The sequence below is a fragment of the Acinonyx jubatus genome, chromosome C1, assembly GCF_027475565.1.
Source record: "Acinonyx jubatus isolate Ajub_Pintada_27869175 chromosome C1, VMU_Ajub_asm_v1.0, whole genome shotgun sequence".
NCBI lineage: Eukaryota > Metazoa > Chordata > Mammalia > Carnivora > Felidae > Acinonyx > Acinonyx jubatus.
Window position 1 is genome coordinate 6727031 of NC_069381.1, and position 14896 is coordinate 6741926.

Below are 14896 nucleotides of genomic sequence, written 5' to 3' on the forward strand. Positions count from 1 at the left end.
CTGTGCCAGGAGCCCAGCCATGGCACCACGTGACATTGCCATGACACATGACTCCTTAGGTTCTTCTGGGCTCTGATAGCTGCTCCAGTTTCCCTGGTCTTTGATGACCTTGACAGTCTGGAGGACTGGGCAGGTATCTTTGTAGACCCTGCCGTCTCTCCTGCACGCCTCTGGGCCTGCAGGGTACCTCTCTCTCCCCTCCTCCCCTGCCTCCTATTTCTTCGCAGGGCTTTACTACTTTAAGACACTGTAGCTTAGTTTTATTCTTCATAGTTTCTCTTCCCGCGAAGGATAAGCCCGGGGAGGGCGGGTCTTTGGCTTGTACAATGCTCTATCCCAGGGCCCAGACTGTAGCAGGCATGCATGCGGGCCAAATGAGTCAGTGTTACAAAACCTGGGTCATCCCCAGTTTATGGAGGCAGGAGGTCGGATCCGGCCTCATGACCCCACACCCTGGTGCCCTTCTTTCCCCAATCCCTCCACAGCATCAGAAGATATGTTGAAAAGCCAACTGCTATTTCTGGAACACGGACTTTGTACCAGGGGCAGGACCCTCCCCCAGCCCCAGGTCAGCAGGGCTGGAGTGGTCCTTCCAGCCTTTGCACAGCTGGTAGGTGGTTGAGCTGGGATTCGAACCCGAGGCATCCTGGGTTTAGAGTTGTTTGTGTTTTCCAAAAAGGATAACTCTATTTCTGTTTGGAGCCCGTATTTAGTTGGGCCCAAACACTCAACCTCCATCAGTTCAACCCGGGCCCCAGAAAAGCCTGGTTCACCTGGACCACCTCTGAGCTAATCTGGGTCTTTCTGGATCATTCAGTCCAGCTGTGAGTCATCGTCTACAAGGCACAGCCTGGGGATGGGGGCTGCAAGGACCCCTGCCTTCTTTTCCTCAGGCTCCTCCAAGCCCGAGTCCTCAGAAGTCAGCCTTTCCAGGAATCAGTTCTGACCTTGACCTCGTTCTCTCACGGTCTGCAGGGCCCCTCCATCGCCACCACTGTGACCTTGTCCAAGGGGCCTGCGGTGAGAAATGCATTTCACATCTTGACGAATGCACACTCACACATACCTAAAATCTGACCGTTTCTATCCTGTTCCGTTTTTTTAACCTTGACCCACCGAACGGGTTTCCAGTACACGAATGTGTTAATAGGTCACAACCTGCGGCTGCTACGGGGAAATACTGTTGGAGAGCCAAGCACAGAGACTGTGTTCTAGGATAGCTCAGTAACGTTTTGGGGGGCGGGGCTGGGGCTGGCTCACTCTGCTCAGTACTGTTGGAAGCACTTTACATGTAGTACCTCGGGCGCTTCTCCGAAGAGTTCTAAATGCTGAAAGCCAAGATCGGCATCCCTGTGTTTCAGATGAGGAACTGGAGGCACAGAAAAGGTAAATCACTTGCCTGAGGTCACACAGCTCCACGGCTGAGTTTGGCTCCAGTATTGGCTCCAGGACAGGTACTCCGGGAAGCTTCCCCACACGTTTCTCCAAGGCAAAAGGGCAAGGGTTCGAGCTGGATAACGTCTGCCCTGCCTGGAAGGAAAGGAGCCGCAGCCAAGTGGGCAGGATGGGGCAGGGAGGCAGATGCCCGGAGCCCTTTGCGGAGGGGCTGAGGAAGTGGGCTCCCCATCCTTGCACCCCTGCACCCGGGGTTCTCGGCTTGGCTCTGGCTGCCCTGAGATAACCCTACTTGTGGGCATGTGTGGGTGTCAGCGGTGAAGCCACTCGAGGTCGCACACCGATGCTTACTGCATCTGTGAGAGGCCGCGGAGGCTGGAAGGCTTTGGAGGGGGGAAGTTCTGCAGGAAAGGAGGTAGAAAGGAGCAGGCCCCAAGAGTTCCGTGTGTTCCTCTGGCCTGCAGGGCACCTCTGTCTGCCCGAGCCTGCTCCCCGCTGACCAGCACCCCTTTAATAACCGAGACCTCTTTTCCCTTCCATAAAATGAGGCCAAAGGACTTCCCCGTCAGGAGGTCACATGAGGAGTAAGGCACGGACTTCGTTGCAGCTAAGAAGCTTCTTTTCTCCTAGGACTGTGATAAATCCCCCACTATGGCTGGGTCTCTTTTGTTTACAGTTCAAAGGGAACGTCAAGTAGCTTCCTCCAAATGCACCGGACAATAGTTAAAAATAAAATAAGAAAAGAGAGATCAGAAACCATAGAGAGGAAGGCGGGAGGCAAGTCTATCTAGCGATGACTGTGCTTGGGGTTACAGTCGGCCTGAATTTCCCGGCACTACAGGCACAGAAGGAGAGAAGTCCTATGGTGTGGTCTCTAAAGGGAAATGTGCCGGGTTTTCAGGAAAGCGAAGCTTCTTTTTTTTAATTCTTTTTTCTTTTTTTTTTAAATTAAAACAAATTCATTTTTGAGAGAGAGAGAGAGAGCATGAGCAGGGGAGGGGGCAGAGAGAGAAGGAGACCCCAAATCCACAGCAGGCCCCACGCGTCCGCTTCTTACACCGACCTCTGGAAAGCAGGGAGCAAAATTGTTTAAATTGCCGACTGGTAAAAGCAGGGCTCGGACAGGTGTTTGGAAACCTCAGAAAACGGGAAGCCTTCAGTAACCTACGCTTGCCCTTTCTTGGCTGGAAACCGAGGGCTCTGCTCCTTCCTTTGCTGCAGCCAGAGCTGGGCCCGCGCTGGCGCTGGGAGGCCGGCGGATCGCTTGGGTAGAAACAGCCCCTCTCCAGGCCTCAGTTTCCGCATCTCTCCAAGGGGACCAAACAGGGGCTTTAGCTCCCAGACCAGAGTGGGGAGGGTCCTTTAAGTCATTGTTTGTGTAAGCAATTGACTTGACTCTTCCCCCACCGCGCCCTAGAAGGATTTCTAAGCCACTTTTGTAATCTGGCGACTCCCACCCCATCCCCCCTCCATGGTCTTGACTCCCCCAAGCGAGGAGACCACAGCTTTCCCCCCAGGGCCGAGCCCGTGGAACTCTGCGCTCCAGTCTCGTCTCCCAGGCCTCATGTACCCTCCCTGGCGCCCAGCTACTGCGCTCTCGGCGGGCGGCGGGGCGGGGTGGGATGGGGAGACTCCCCGGGCGCCAAGAGCTGCAGCCGCCGCCTCCGTCTCCCGCCCTCCAGCCTTCCTCTGGCCACCGTGGAAATTCTTTGGTGTGTGAATGTGAAGGCGTGGGCTTTAGGACCTTTATTTAGTTGTTTTCCTTTGTATAAAAAGAACGCTTGTTTTGAAGACGGGCAAGATGCAGCTTTACAGACACACCTGGGATGATGCCCCTCCAGCCGCAGACGGGGTGCGGATTTGGGGGAGGGGGGGGAGGGCGGGGTGTGCAGACAGGCGGCAGGAGGACCTGTTGTTTTTCCTGTTGCAAGTAAAAAGGAAACAAAGTGGGAAGTGGAGTGTGCGGGCTGTCAGCAGGCGGGGCGCCCCCACCGCGCCCCGCCTCCCTCCCTCGAGGCTCACTCGCGCCCAGCGCGCTGGCTCCTAGCGGCCGCCGGGCCGAGCCGCCCAGCCCCTGCCGGCCGCGCCGGGACCGGTAAGCGCTCGCCTCCGGCTGCGTCTGGGGAGGTGGGGGAGAGGGCGCTGGCACCGGGGGGCTGCGGGGGTTTCGGGGACACCGGGGACCTGCTCGCGGGCGTCTCCCGGCGCGCACCACCGGTGCGCCTCCCGCGTCCGGCGAGCCCGGCGAGGCGCGCCCCCCACCGGGGCCGGCCGCCGGGACCCGGGAGCGCACAGCTTCCCTGCGCCGCTGCTGCGCGCCCCGCGGAGCCCGACGGGGACTTCCCGGGAGCGGCGGGCGCTCAGCCGCGTGCGCCCTGCCCCGAGCGCTGGCCCGCCGGCCGAGGGGGCGTCCCGGCCGGCCGCGCTCCCACCGGCGGTGCGGCCCGGTGCCCCGGCCCGGGCGCGGGAAGAGGGGCGCGCACGCTCCGCGGCGCCCTGGCCCTGCGCGCCTTCCCCGGCGCGGACGAGCAAGGTCCCCGGGGAAGGGGGAGCAACCGGAGTCGAGTCCGCCGGGCGCCCCCCCCTCCGCTCCGGCCCCGCCCGTCGGGCCTGGGGGCCCTGGGCCTGGGGCGCCGCTTGCCTCGTGTTTACTGCAGTCGCCGGCGGAGACCAGCCCCCGGATCTGCGGCTGAGCCCGGGTTACGGCGGCAAAACCGCCTCCAGCTTTGCATTTCCGGACTCTTTCCCCCCCCCCCCCACTTCTTTTTAATACTCTTACCCGTAATTCAGCCAGAATGAGGCTTCTTCTTTTTTAAAATCGGGTTTCCTGTTTTTATTTAGGCTTCCTTCTCTGCACTTCCCTTGAAATCTAGGAGAGGGGAACAGGGAGAACTTTCGTGGCGACCAGGATGCGGGGTGGGGATGGGGGGCACGTAGCCGGTGATGCTCTGCCCTGGTGGGGAGATGGGGTCCGGAGAGTAAGGACTGATGTGAGACCCCGAACTGTGCTCTCCCGGAGGGGGCGAGGGCGGGGATGCGATTTCCCGGGCTGGGGTGGGGGCGCCTGGGGCGGCCCAGGCTGGCGGTCCAGTACCAGGTCGTCCCGAGGCACCCTTGCACCTGCCCCGTTTGCGGATGGAGCGCTCTGGAGCTCTCGAATGACCGAGCGGCTTTCACTTGGATCAGGTCCCCCGGAAGGAGGGTCTCGAACCCCAACAGACTGTCGGGGGGGGGGTGCTTCTGCACCTGGGCTCCCGCAGAAAGCCCCGTTGCGCGCCACCCTCAGAGATGTCCTACACCGTCGCGCGTGTATGTGGGGCAGGAGTGCCTTCCGGGGGCGGGGGTCCTCTTTCAGGGGCTTCGAGGAGACAGTTCCCTGCTCCAAAGGGACTTTGAAACCGATTCATCCCACTGCTGGCTTCCAGGACAGAGGACGCCGCTGGAGTGCCTGGCAGTACCTTGGTATTGCCCCCGAGTGAATGGTACCCTTGGGACTCTTTCCAGCCCTCCCAAAGAACCGATCGTTTTTCCAGATGTTTTCAGTTAAACAATCGTAGGACCTGAATGATGTCGTCTCCACTTTCCAGTGGAGGGAACTGAGGCCCAGAAAAGTTAAACTTGCCCACCCAGGCAATTTCCAAGTAGCTGATCCAAACCCCCAGTCAGTACCTTCCACCACCGAAGTGTTTAGTCGCCTGTAGGTGCTGTGGCTTGCAGATTAACGAAAATATTCCCTAAATGTTCTCTTGATGTAGGGATGGGGACTCTTGGGGTGCCCTTTCAAAGACGCAGCCTCTAAGGTACCCACCCTGATTACCCCTGTAAAAGCCTCTGCTGCTGTCAGCCGCCGGGTTTGACTGGCCTAAGTGGGGGTAAAGGGTCTGCTAATTAAGGAGGCTGCCGCCAAACACGAGGAGATTGGACTAGAACTTTCTCTTCTGCTCTCTAGAGCAGAAATTGCCAACCCTTTAGCATTTCCACGCCTTGCCGTGGATTGATTTCTTGACTTCAGGATTCCATCCATCCTGCCTCTTGAGAGCACTGTCTTGCACACGCAGAGATTGGTTCTTTCGGGGATTTGACGAGGTCCTACAAGTAATGGAGGACCCTCTGGGGTGCGGGGAACCGTGTTCTTGAAAACGAGTTCACAGCAGCCGGTTCTAAGCCATCCAAGTGTGCCTCTTTCTGAGCCCCACTCCCCCCACCTCCTCTGCCCACGTTTAGAAACAGTGCTGGCCACTCTGCAAATACCGATGCTTCTGGAATTGGGGCAAGTGCCCCAGAGACGCCCCTGGCCACGCAGAGGGTCCCCTTCCAGCAGGGCTTTTCTCTTTCTTTACTGTGTCTCATAGGTATTTCTTGAGATCCCCCTCACAGGGGCTATGTTAAGAACAAGGCAGGCAGGGAGGGTACCAGCCCTGTGGGTGGGGGGCTTACAAGACACGAACGATCCACGCATACTTAGAGACCAGCCTCAGGCCTGGTCAGCCAGTACTCCCAGTGCTGCTGTGTCCAGAGAGTTCGAGGGGATGTGAACGTGGGGTCAGTTCCTGCTTCACCTTGTTTTTTCTTCAACTGCACAGTTGAAGGGAGAAGTGAATGTGTAACTCATGAAGCATTTCCCCTTTGGCTGGCTTATTTTTCAAAACCATTTTTGTTTAGAGAGCAGTTCCCTCCCTCCCAGAAGCCAGCTGCTTCTGTGGGTCTGGTGATGGGGCGTGGGGCCTCACCAAATGTTTCCTTACCGTGGGACCTTAGTAAAGCTCTTTCAGCCACTCCCCAGGGGACAGACACGTTTCCCGGCAAAGCTGTTGTCGGGCAGGTCCAGGGGGAAGCGCTCCAGGAGGATCAGGGAGTGCCCACCGGTCTGATGGTGGAGGGATGCAGTAACCGACCACCACCCTGTCTGATGGCAGAGGCGTGTGGTAATTGACCACCAGCTGCAGGATGGCAGGAGCCTGAATCGTTGGGAGGGAGGCAGACATTCTCTCTGTGCCACTGCCAGTATTTCATAAATGACAAAGGTTGCAAACCTCCTCTCTCCTTGCAGCTAATGCTACAACTGAATTTTCTTTCATTTGGTCGGTGGAAATCCCCCGCAATCATATCAGCAATGCTGCCAGTTTCAAGATGGAAAAAAAAAAAAATTAAAAACCCGGGAACCTCCCTCCCCGCTCTTTCCTTGCAGACAAACACTGTGACTTTCTGTGGGTTGTACCAAAATACGGCCCACTCTCCGCTCCCTGGGGGCCAGCCCAGTCCCCGGGGCCTGAGGTCGGGCGCAGCAAAAGCTCCAGCTGCTGTGGCCTGTGTGTGTATGAGAACCCCCCCTCCCTCCCCAGGAGTGATAACCTAGCTTCCCCTCAGATAAGGGTCAGGGCTTCTCCTAGAAATGGGTGCTCCCCAAGGCCTCCTACTTTCTGGGCCAAGAGGGAGAGTGATCGTAGCACTGGGTGTGGCATTTCTAAAGTGGTATTTCAGTTAGCTTCTGTTTCACTTGCTTTGGGGGAAATGCTTTCCACTTAGAGAAAATGCCAGAAGAGTGGGGCACGTGGTGGGGGGGGGGGGGAGGAACAGCGACAGAAAGGGAGCAAAGTTGGATTTATGTCCTGGAATGATGCTGTATTTGTTTCCTGTGGCCACTGTAACAAATTACCCCACATTTTGTGCCTTAAAGCAGCAGGAATCTCTTTTCTCACAGTTCTGGAGCTCAGAAGTTCAGAGGCAAGGTGTCGCCAAGGCCTTACTCCTTCCAGGGGCCCAGGGAAGAATCCTTCCGGCCTCTCCCAGCTCCTGGTGGCTCCAGGCTGTCCTTGGCTGGTGGCAACCTCACTCCACTCTCTGTGCCCTCTTCACGTGGCCTTCTCCTCTGGGTCTGTGTCTTTCTGTTGTCTCTTAAAGGACGCTTGTCATTGGATTTGGGGCCCATCCTTAAGTTAATTACATCGGCAGAGACCCTTTCTCTGCATAATGATTTTCCCAAAGAATCCACAGGTTCCGAGCATTGACACACAGACATATCTTTTTAGGGCCACCCTTCAACCCACTGCAGATGGACAGGATCTTCTGGGAAGGTGCTGGACAGGGTTATTTTGTTCCTGCTTCCGGGCCCCCTGCGGCTGCTTCCCAGTCTCCCCTCTCCCTCGCCTGTCTCCAGCTTCCCTTTCCCCCAGCTTTGTGAACTGGCTCCCACCACAGCCCCCTCCCCAGGGACAAGAAAAGACAACTCCCAGGCTTGAAGGAGCTGACTAAGTTCTAAGTCCTCCTGTCTCCCTCCTGACCTTCCCTCTTTCTCTTCAAAAACAACTCCTTCTCTGCTCAGGGCCCCTCCCGGCCAGGGCTCCCCCCCACCCTCTGTCTGGGGCCACACAGCCCCAGACGTTTTGGAGTTTCCTCTGTTGAACAGCCCCCAGGAGAGGTGGGGGCAGGGCTCGGCTTTGCTGCTGGGTCTGCCGGTCCTGCTGAGGGGCCCGGGCTGTGGGATGGGGTGGTGGCCGAAAGGGATTGGGAGCCCCCCCCACCCAATCCCGGTCAGTGAAGCTTGTAGGAGGTTAAGGATGAGGACCAGGGGGTGCGACAGACAGGGAGTGCTCCAGGACTTCCGGGTTTCTGGAGGGCAGGGCCACACTCCTGCCTCCCTCCCTGGGGCAGGAGGGGAGCACGCGTGCATTGCGACTCTTTGCTTTGGTTGTGAAATCCCGGGAGAAGTATGTTCTTATCAACAGGGAGGCAAGATCATAGCCCTGTTATTGAAACTTTGAAAAGTCACTTAAGCATGGTGGGGTGGGGTGGGGTATAGACCGGGTGGAGGGATTGCTGAGGTGGAAGAAAAAATTCTATCTTTGGAGCCAGCCAGACTGGGTCTTAATCTCAACTTCTTTTTATCTGCTAAGTGACCTTCGGCAAATCACTTAACCCTTCTGAGCCTCAGAATCCCCAATGGTCACGCTAGTGTGACCCTCAGTCTGTAGGATTTCATGTGCCGTCACGTGTGAAGGGCCAGGCGCACGGGCACACGGCAAAACACACAAATGCCTGTGAAGGAGACGGTGGGTGGATTCATAACGATCCTTATCCCACTAACCCCAACACAGACACTGCCGATCCGAGTTCCTTTACCCGCTTGGGGGGTGCATTTTTAATATCGTTGTCCCGAGTAAGCACGTGCTTTTATATATATATATTTTTAAAGTTTATTTTTATTGATTTTGAGGGGGGGGGGCACGTGCACAAGCAGGGGAGGGGCAGAGAGAGGGGGAGAGAGAGAATCCCAAGTAGGCTCCGCACCGTCAGCGCGTGGGCCCAAACCCATGAACCGCGAGATCATGACCTGAGCTGAAACGAGGAGTCGGATGCTCAACTGAGCTTCGGAGGCGCCCCTGTATATTAATTTTTACGCCTCAATTGTAAAACAGACACAAGAAAACTTATCCTTTGGACCATATACGGTTCCACGGCATTTAGCACATTCATATCGTTGTGCAACCCGGATTGCCTTCTCCAGAGCGTTTGCATCTTGCAAAATTGAAACCGTGTCCCCATTAAGCAATAACGCCCCATTCTTCCCTCTCCCCGCCACCCCCCTCCGCCACCCCCCACCCCCCCACCCCCCACCGCATCTGGCAACTACCATTCTGCTTTCTGTCTCTATGAATGTGACTGCCTTCCGCACCTTCTGTGAGTGGAGTCACACAATGTTTGTCCTTTTGTGACTGGCTCATTTCACTTAGCAGAATGTCCTCGCGGCTCATCCCTGTTGCCGCGCGTGTTAGAACTTCCTCTTGAAGGCAGAATAACCCTCCGTCGTAAGTCGATGCCATTGTGTTTATCCACTCGTCCGTCCTTGGATACCTGGGTTGCTTCTGTCTTTTGACGCCTGTGAACGTGGATCTACAGATATCTGTTCAGATCCTGGCTTTGAATTCTTTTGGGTATGTGCCCAGAAGTGGAATTTGCTGGATCATATGGTTGGTAATCCTGTGCTTAAGGTTTTGAGGAGCTGGGCATGTGCTTTTGTGGTTTGCTTTTTTCACTTAATGTGGGCTCATTAACATTTTTCCGCTTTGCTTCGTAACAAGCCATCCTTTTCAGTGGCGCGGTGAGCGTCCTGAGGGGCACCATCATTTTCTCAAGAATCCTCCGTTGGGGCACATTTATGTTGCTTCCAGACACACACACACGCGCGTGCACACACGCGCATGCCTCCACACACACACGCACACGAGACTCTCAAAATACCGTCATTGACATTTTCAGGTATATGACTTTTCCCACATTCAAGAATTATGTTATTAACGCCATTGAGTGTTTTTGTGGTTCTTCCTGCGAAATGGTTTTCCAAGAAAGACTGGATCCGTTTATCCTAGCGATACATACAAGTTTCACAACTCGTTCACTAGTGTTGAAGAATACTGGGCAGAAACGTTTTACTCCTAGGTAATGTGTTTCTCTTATTGCTAATGAGGTTAAATAGCTTCCTTTTTGGCTCTAGGTGTACGTATGACATGAAGTTTGCTGCAGCGTAATGCCGCGGTTAAATAAACCCTTGATCTCTGGAATTGGGTGGATTCCGATTCAAAACCTTAGCATCCCCACTTCCCGGCTGCGTGACCTTGAATAGATGACTTACCTTCTCTGATCCTCAGTTTCCTCCTCTGTGAAATGAAGCTAACATGGCCTATCTGTAAGGATGTCTCAAGGATTAAATGAGACAAATTAGATAACGAACATTACGAATCACATAGTCGATACTCAGTAAATAGTAGCTGTTGCTGCCTTCAGCGTTATTCTCATTTAACAACTCTTCATTCACCCTCAAGATTCATCTTGTTTCAACAAGGGGAGACGGTATACACTCACGCCAAAGGGATTTAGGTTAAGCACAAGGATCAGTTTTTCGCTACAAACGTAGACAGTCCTAGAAGGAAGCTGAGCTGAGCGCCGTCCTCTTGATCAAGTGGACGGTGTCCGTGGCTGTCTGCTTGGATTTGGGTGTGAGCCTCCCTAACGCAAGCAGATGAACCTGTGCCAGGTGGATACTTAACGTCCCTGGGCTGCAACCAGCTGCCCAGAATCAGGAGGCCCCCACAGGGCTGCTTCTCCAGGACCCCGTTCCCCTGGGGTCCTGCAGCCCCCGTGGCGGGCAAATGGCGCATAAAGCCTCGCTAATGGTTGAGTCCAGAGTTCACCTTGGTGGCTGTTCCCCTCTTGACATCCAGGTGCTTCTTCGAACAGTTTAGGAAACCGAGGCAGGCATTTCAAGGGCAGGACCCCTGGGTTTGGGCACCAGTATGGGCTGCTGCCCGTGAAGCCCGCTTTTGAAGCCCCCTGGGGGAAGGTGGGAGTCATTCTCCTCTCAGGTGGACCTCAGGTAGCCCCCGATGAGGGCGGATGTTGGTAGGCACCCAGAGTTTACGCATGCTTAAATGCACGCGTTTTCCTCTGCTGCTGACCTGGGTCTGAGGAGGAAGTTAATGAAACCGAGATCTGGGTCTCAACCTCTTCTCGACAAGTTTCTTTTAGGGGGAAAACACCCAGAACCCTCAACTTCCCCCTCCCCAGTCTCTGCTTCTGGGTCCAAGAGCCGGATCACTGGGTCCTGAATCTTTGTTCCCTTCCCCGTTGTGTGATGCCGCGAATATTTGAATAACACAGCCCATCTGCTGTCATTTGGAAACCAGTGATGAATTGTGGTCTTTTTTTTTTTTTTAATTAAATGCAGCAGCCCGTCAAATATGTGGGGGGCGGGTTATGTTTATTCATTTATTTGGGGGGAAGACAGAGAGGGAGATTCCCAAGCAGATTTCACACTGTCAGCACAGAGCCGATGCGGTGCTCGAACTCAGGAACTGTGAGATCATGACCTGAGCCGAAATCAAGAGTCGGACGCCCAACCGACTGAGCCCCCCGGGCACCCCTGCAGTAGTTTCTTGAGACATGTGTGGCTTCATATTCCCAGTGGGCAACACAGCGCAAGGGCACAGAGTTGCACGAATGAGTAGAAAGGAACTTAGGGTCAACAGTCAGAACTTGAGATGACAGTCAAGGTCCTGGCTTTGGGTGTGGACACACGGATGACCTGGCGAGGTACTTTCCCTCTCCGAGCCTCCAGGTTTTCTCCTGAAAATTGGGAACAAGTACCTCTTTTACTGGGTTGTCATGAAGATTAGAAATGAGGAAAAACCTGTAACAAGTAACAGGCTCGCAAAAAAATTGCCGTTTTTGCCATCGGATGAATGAATCTTTGCAGCCTACGTTATGGGCAGGAATGGATTTTAAAGGACTGGCGTCTCTGTCACAGATCATTAAGGTTTGCTTGTGGGGTAAAGTCAATCCACCCATTACCTTATTTGGCCCTCCCGGGACTGACCCATATGGAATGCCCAGAGCATGTGGCAATAAATGCCACCATTTTATTTATTTATTTTGAGAGAGAGAGAGAGAGAGAGTGCACCCAGAGGTCGGGGAGGGGCAAAGAGAGAGAGAGACAGAGACAGAGGGACAGAGAGAATCCCAAGCAGGCTCCGTGCCATCAGCACAGAACGCGATGCATGGCTCGATCCCACGAACTGTGAGTTCATGACCTGAAGTCATGACCTAAAGTCAAGAGTGGGACCCAACCCACTGAGCCACCCACCCAGGCGCCCCAATACCACCATTTTAGAGGTACAGGTTGGGATGGCTTTGTCCTTTGATATCAGCCTGCTCCTCTGAGGTGGGTCAAAGACCAAAGGTTTGTTTTTTCCAGCTTGTTCTAAAGGAGCTTGGGCAACAAGAGCAGGGATCTTTCCAGACCGTTTCTTGCTTCCCGTGGGGAGGGGAGTTGCAGGAGCGGTCCCTGGACTAGCCCACCTGACCTGGACTGAGAGCAGATGAGAGCGGCCTGCCATCCAATGCCCTTGGCTATGGCAGGGGACTCTCGCTGGCCCTGACATCTCTGAGCAGCAGCAGCGAGATGGGGGCTACGGAGTGGGTGAGGTCCTGGGGGCAGCCATCCCAGGAGCCCTGCTGCTGCAGGTTTGTGGGAAAGTGGTTGGGAGACAGTCTGGTGGCTGGCAATGACCTTGGCCCTCGTGGACCATGCTTCTCCAGCTAGAGGGATGCGATGTGCATCCCTGGCCTCGTGCAGCCTACTGCAGCCATGACCTTGCTTTGAAGCTTCCAGTTTTATTTTTTTTAAATTTTTTTTTAACGTTTATTTATTTTTGAGACAGAGAGAGACAGAGCATGAACGGGGGAAGGGCAGAGAGAGAGGGAGACACAGAATCTGAAATGGGCTCCAGGCTCTGAGCTGTCAGCACGGAGCCCGACGCGGGGCTCGAACTCACAGACCGCGAGATCGTGACCTGAGCCGAAGTCGGACGCTTAACTGACTGAGCCACCCAGGCACCCCATTCCAGTTTTATTTTTAACGCAAACGTTAATTTTACATTCTATTCCCTGATAAGCCCGTGTTTATTTTACCATGAGGAATATTTCTCCCTAAACGTTGAGTCAGATGGATGCTCTGGGAAGACGCTTGTGTTTCTCCTGTGGCCTCCGCTACTCCCAGGACAGTGTCTCCCACTGTAGTTTAAAAGCGCGGGTTAGGGCAACACGACGCGAAGGATGATTGGCCGCAATTGCGACAAGAAATGCACGGTTTAATAGGAGTCCTTTTCTCCTATGTGATTCGTTGGTTGAGTAGCTGAAACTCTGGCTCCTGTAGAGAGTCTTAAAATGCTACCCTTCAAGGGTGCCTGCGTGGCTCAGTCGGATAAGCATCCGACTTTGACTCAGGTCACGATCTCATGATCTCACGGTTTGTGAGTTCGAACCCCGCATCTGGGTCTCTGCTGTCAGCGCAGAGCCCGCTTTGGAACTTCTGTCCCCCTCGCTCTCTGCCCCTCCCCCACTCACACTCTCTGTCTCGAAATAAGTAAGTAAATAACTTAAAAAAAAAAGCTCCCTTTGGAATCTAGGCATTTTAATTTAACACATATACACGTACGTCGGTTCATGGATGTACTAATGCAAGGCCAAGGGCTTCATTCTGAGCAGGGACCCACTGCAGGGGATGGTCCCTGTAAACTTTGATCATTGATCAAACTTTTCTCTGCCTTGCGCATTCTAACGAGATGGAGAGTTTGTTTCAGTGGCTCCTCATGGGGTTTCTAAAGCGTTCTGCTTCACTGTCATAGAAACAGCTCTATCTGTACACACCTGATTTCATCCTACTTCTTCTCTTCTAACCGCCAGCTCTGGCCATCGGCCGGCAAGCGTCAAAGAGGGACTGGAGAGCCCAATTCGCCCCTGATTCTGTTCGGTCGAGGTGGAGACTGACGGAGGAACGTAGGAATCCCAGAACAGGTGCCAGAGGCGGGTTAGAGCTCCCCTCCGAACCCCACCAGCCCCTCCCTCCGAGAACGGGCACCATGGGCTCTAGAAGGGAGGCACTGCAGACCAGTTTCTTTTTCTGTGGATCCAGTCAGTGAGCATTCGAACTTGCAAGTTTCCCCGTCAGCCAGCTCAGAATTGCCACCTGTTGTTTCTCCTGCCATTTCCTTGTCTCATAGTAACGGTGACACTTTTGTTGTACCTGCTCTGTGCTAGGTGGTTCGTGGGCACTTTGAAAGTACACATTTATTCTTTTTGTTTTTAAGTCTTTAAATTTATTTTAAGAGGAAGAGTGCGTGAGCAGGGGAGGGGCAAAGAGTGAGAATCCCAAGCAGGCTTCTGTCAGCACGGAGCACCCCCCCCCAATCCATGTGGGGACCCTGAACCGAGATCATGACCTGAACCGAAATCTGGAGTCCGATGCTTAACCGACTGAGCTGCCCTAGTGCCCCTACGAATTTATTCTTATAAGTTCTGTTGTGATCCCTGCTTTATCGATGGGGAAACTGAGTCACAGAAAGCCTTAGCAACTTACTTAGGTATCGCCCAGCGAGGAAGTGGCAGGGTGTGTTCCTAACGCCTGTGCTGTGTTGTCTCCGAATGTGGCTGCATTCGGGAGGGAGCATTTGGTTGGGGCCGGGGGATCTGGACCCCAGGCAGGAGTGGGGGGCAGGCAGGCCTCCGGGAGTCAGTGGCTCTGCAGAGGGGTTTCCCTGCCCATTCTCACCCTTCCCCTCCGCCCCCAGGACTTAGCTGGGCTCCAGGCAGCCTATTCTTGCTGGTCCTTCGTCTCTGGTGGAGTTGGCATCCTGGGCTCTGGTCCTCCGCAGGCTCAGAGGCCAAGAGAATGCAGCTTCTGCACCCAGCCCCGCCCCTGTCTGCCCAGTGGTGCCCATTCTGCCCCTCGGTCCCGAAGAAGCCGGGCCTGGCGTCTGAAATCTCAATCCCTTCCTCGCCCAACTCTTGAACCTTTTGCGGGAAGTCCATGGGAGAGTCCTCAAGCTGGTGGGTGACACAGGGCAGCGGGACTCAGGTGTCTTTTCCTTGCGCTGATCCAGGTGGCGCGTCACCTCGGTAAGAGAGGCCGCCCGAGTCGACCGGGATCCAGATCCGCCTCTCCCGTTCG

The 14896-nt window shown here is 54.8% G+C and overlaps 1 protein-coding gene across 3 annotated transcripts in view; it reads left to right on the forward strand.

Moving 5' to 3' along the window:
• Positions 1 to 3336: 3336 nt before the first annotated feature.
• Positions 3337 to 14896, forward strand: part of PIK3CD (phosphatidylinositol-4,5-bisphosphate 3-kinase catalytic subunit delta) — a 54855-nt gene continuing 43295 nt past the window's right edge. For 2 of the 3 annotated variants that reach the window (XM_027060482.2, XM_027060488.2), the window contains exon 1: positions 3337 to 3490. The gene's annotated coding sequence lies outside the window, so the exon portion shown is untranslated. The remainder of the gene's footprint in view (positions 3491 to 14896) is intronic. The other variant, XM_027060486.2, reaches the window with a different exon arrangement.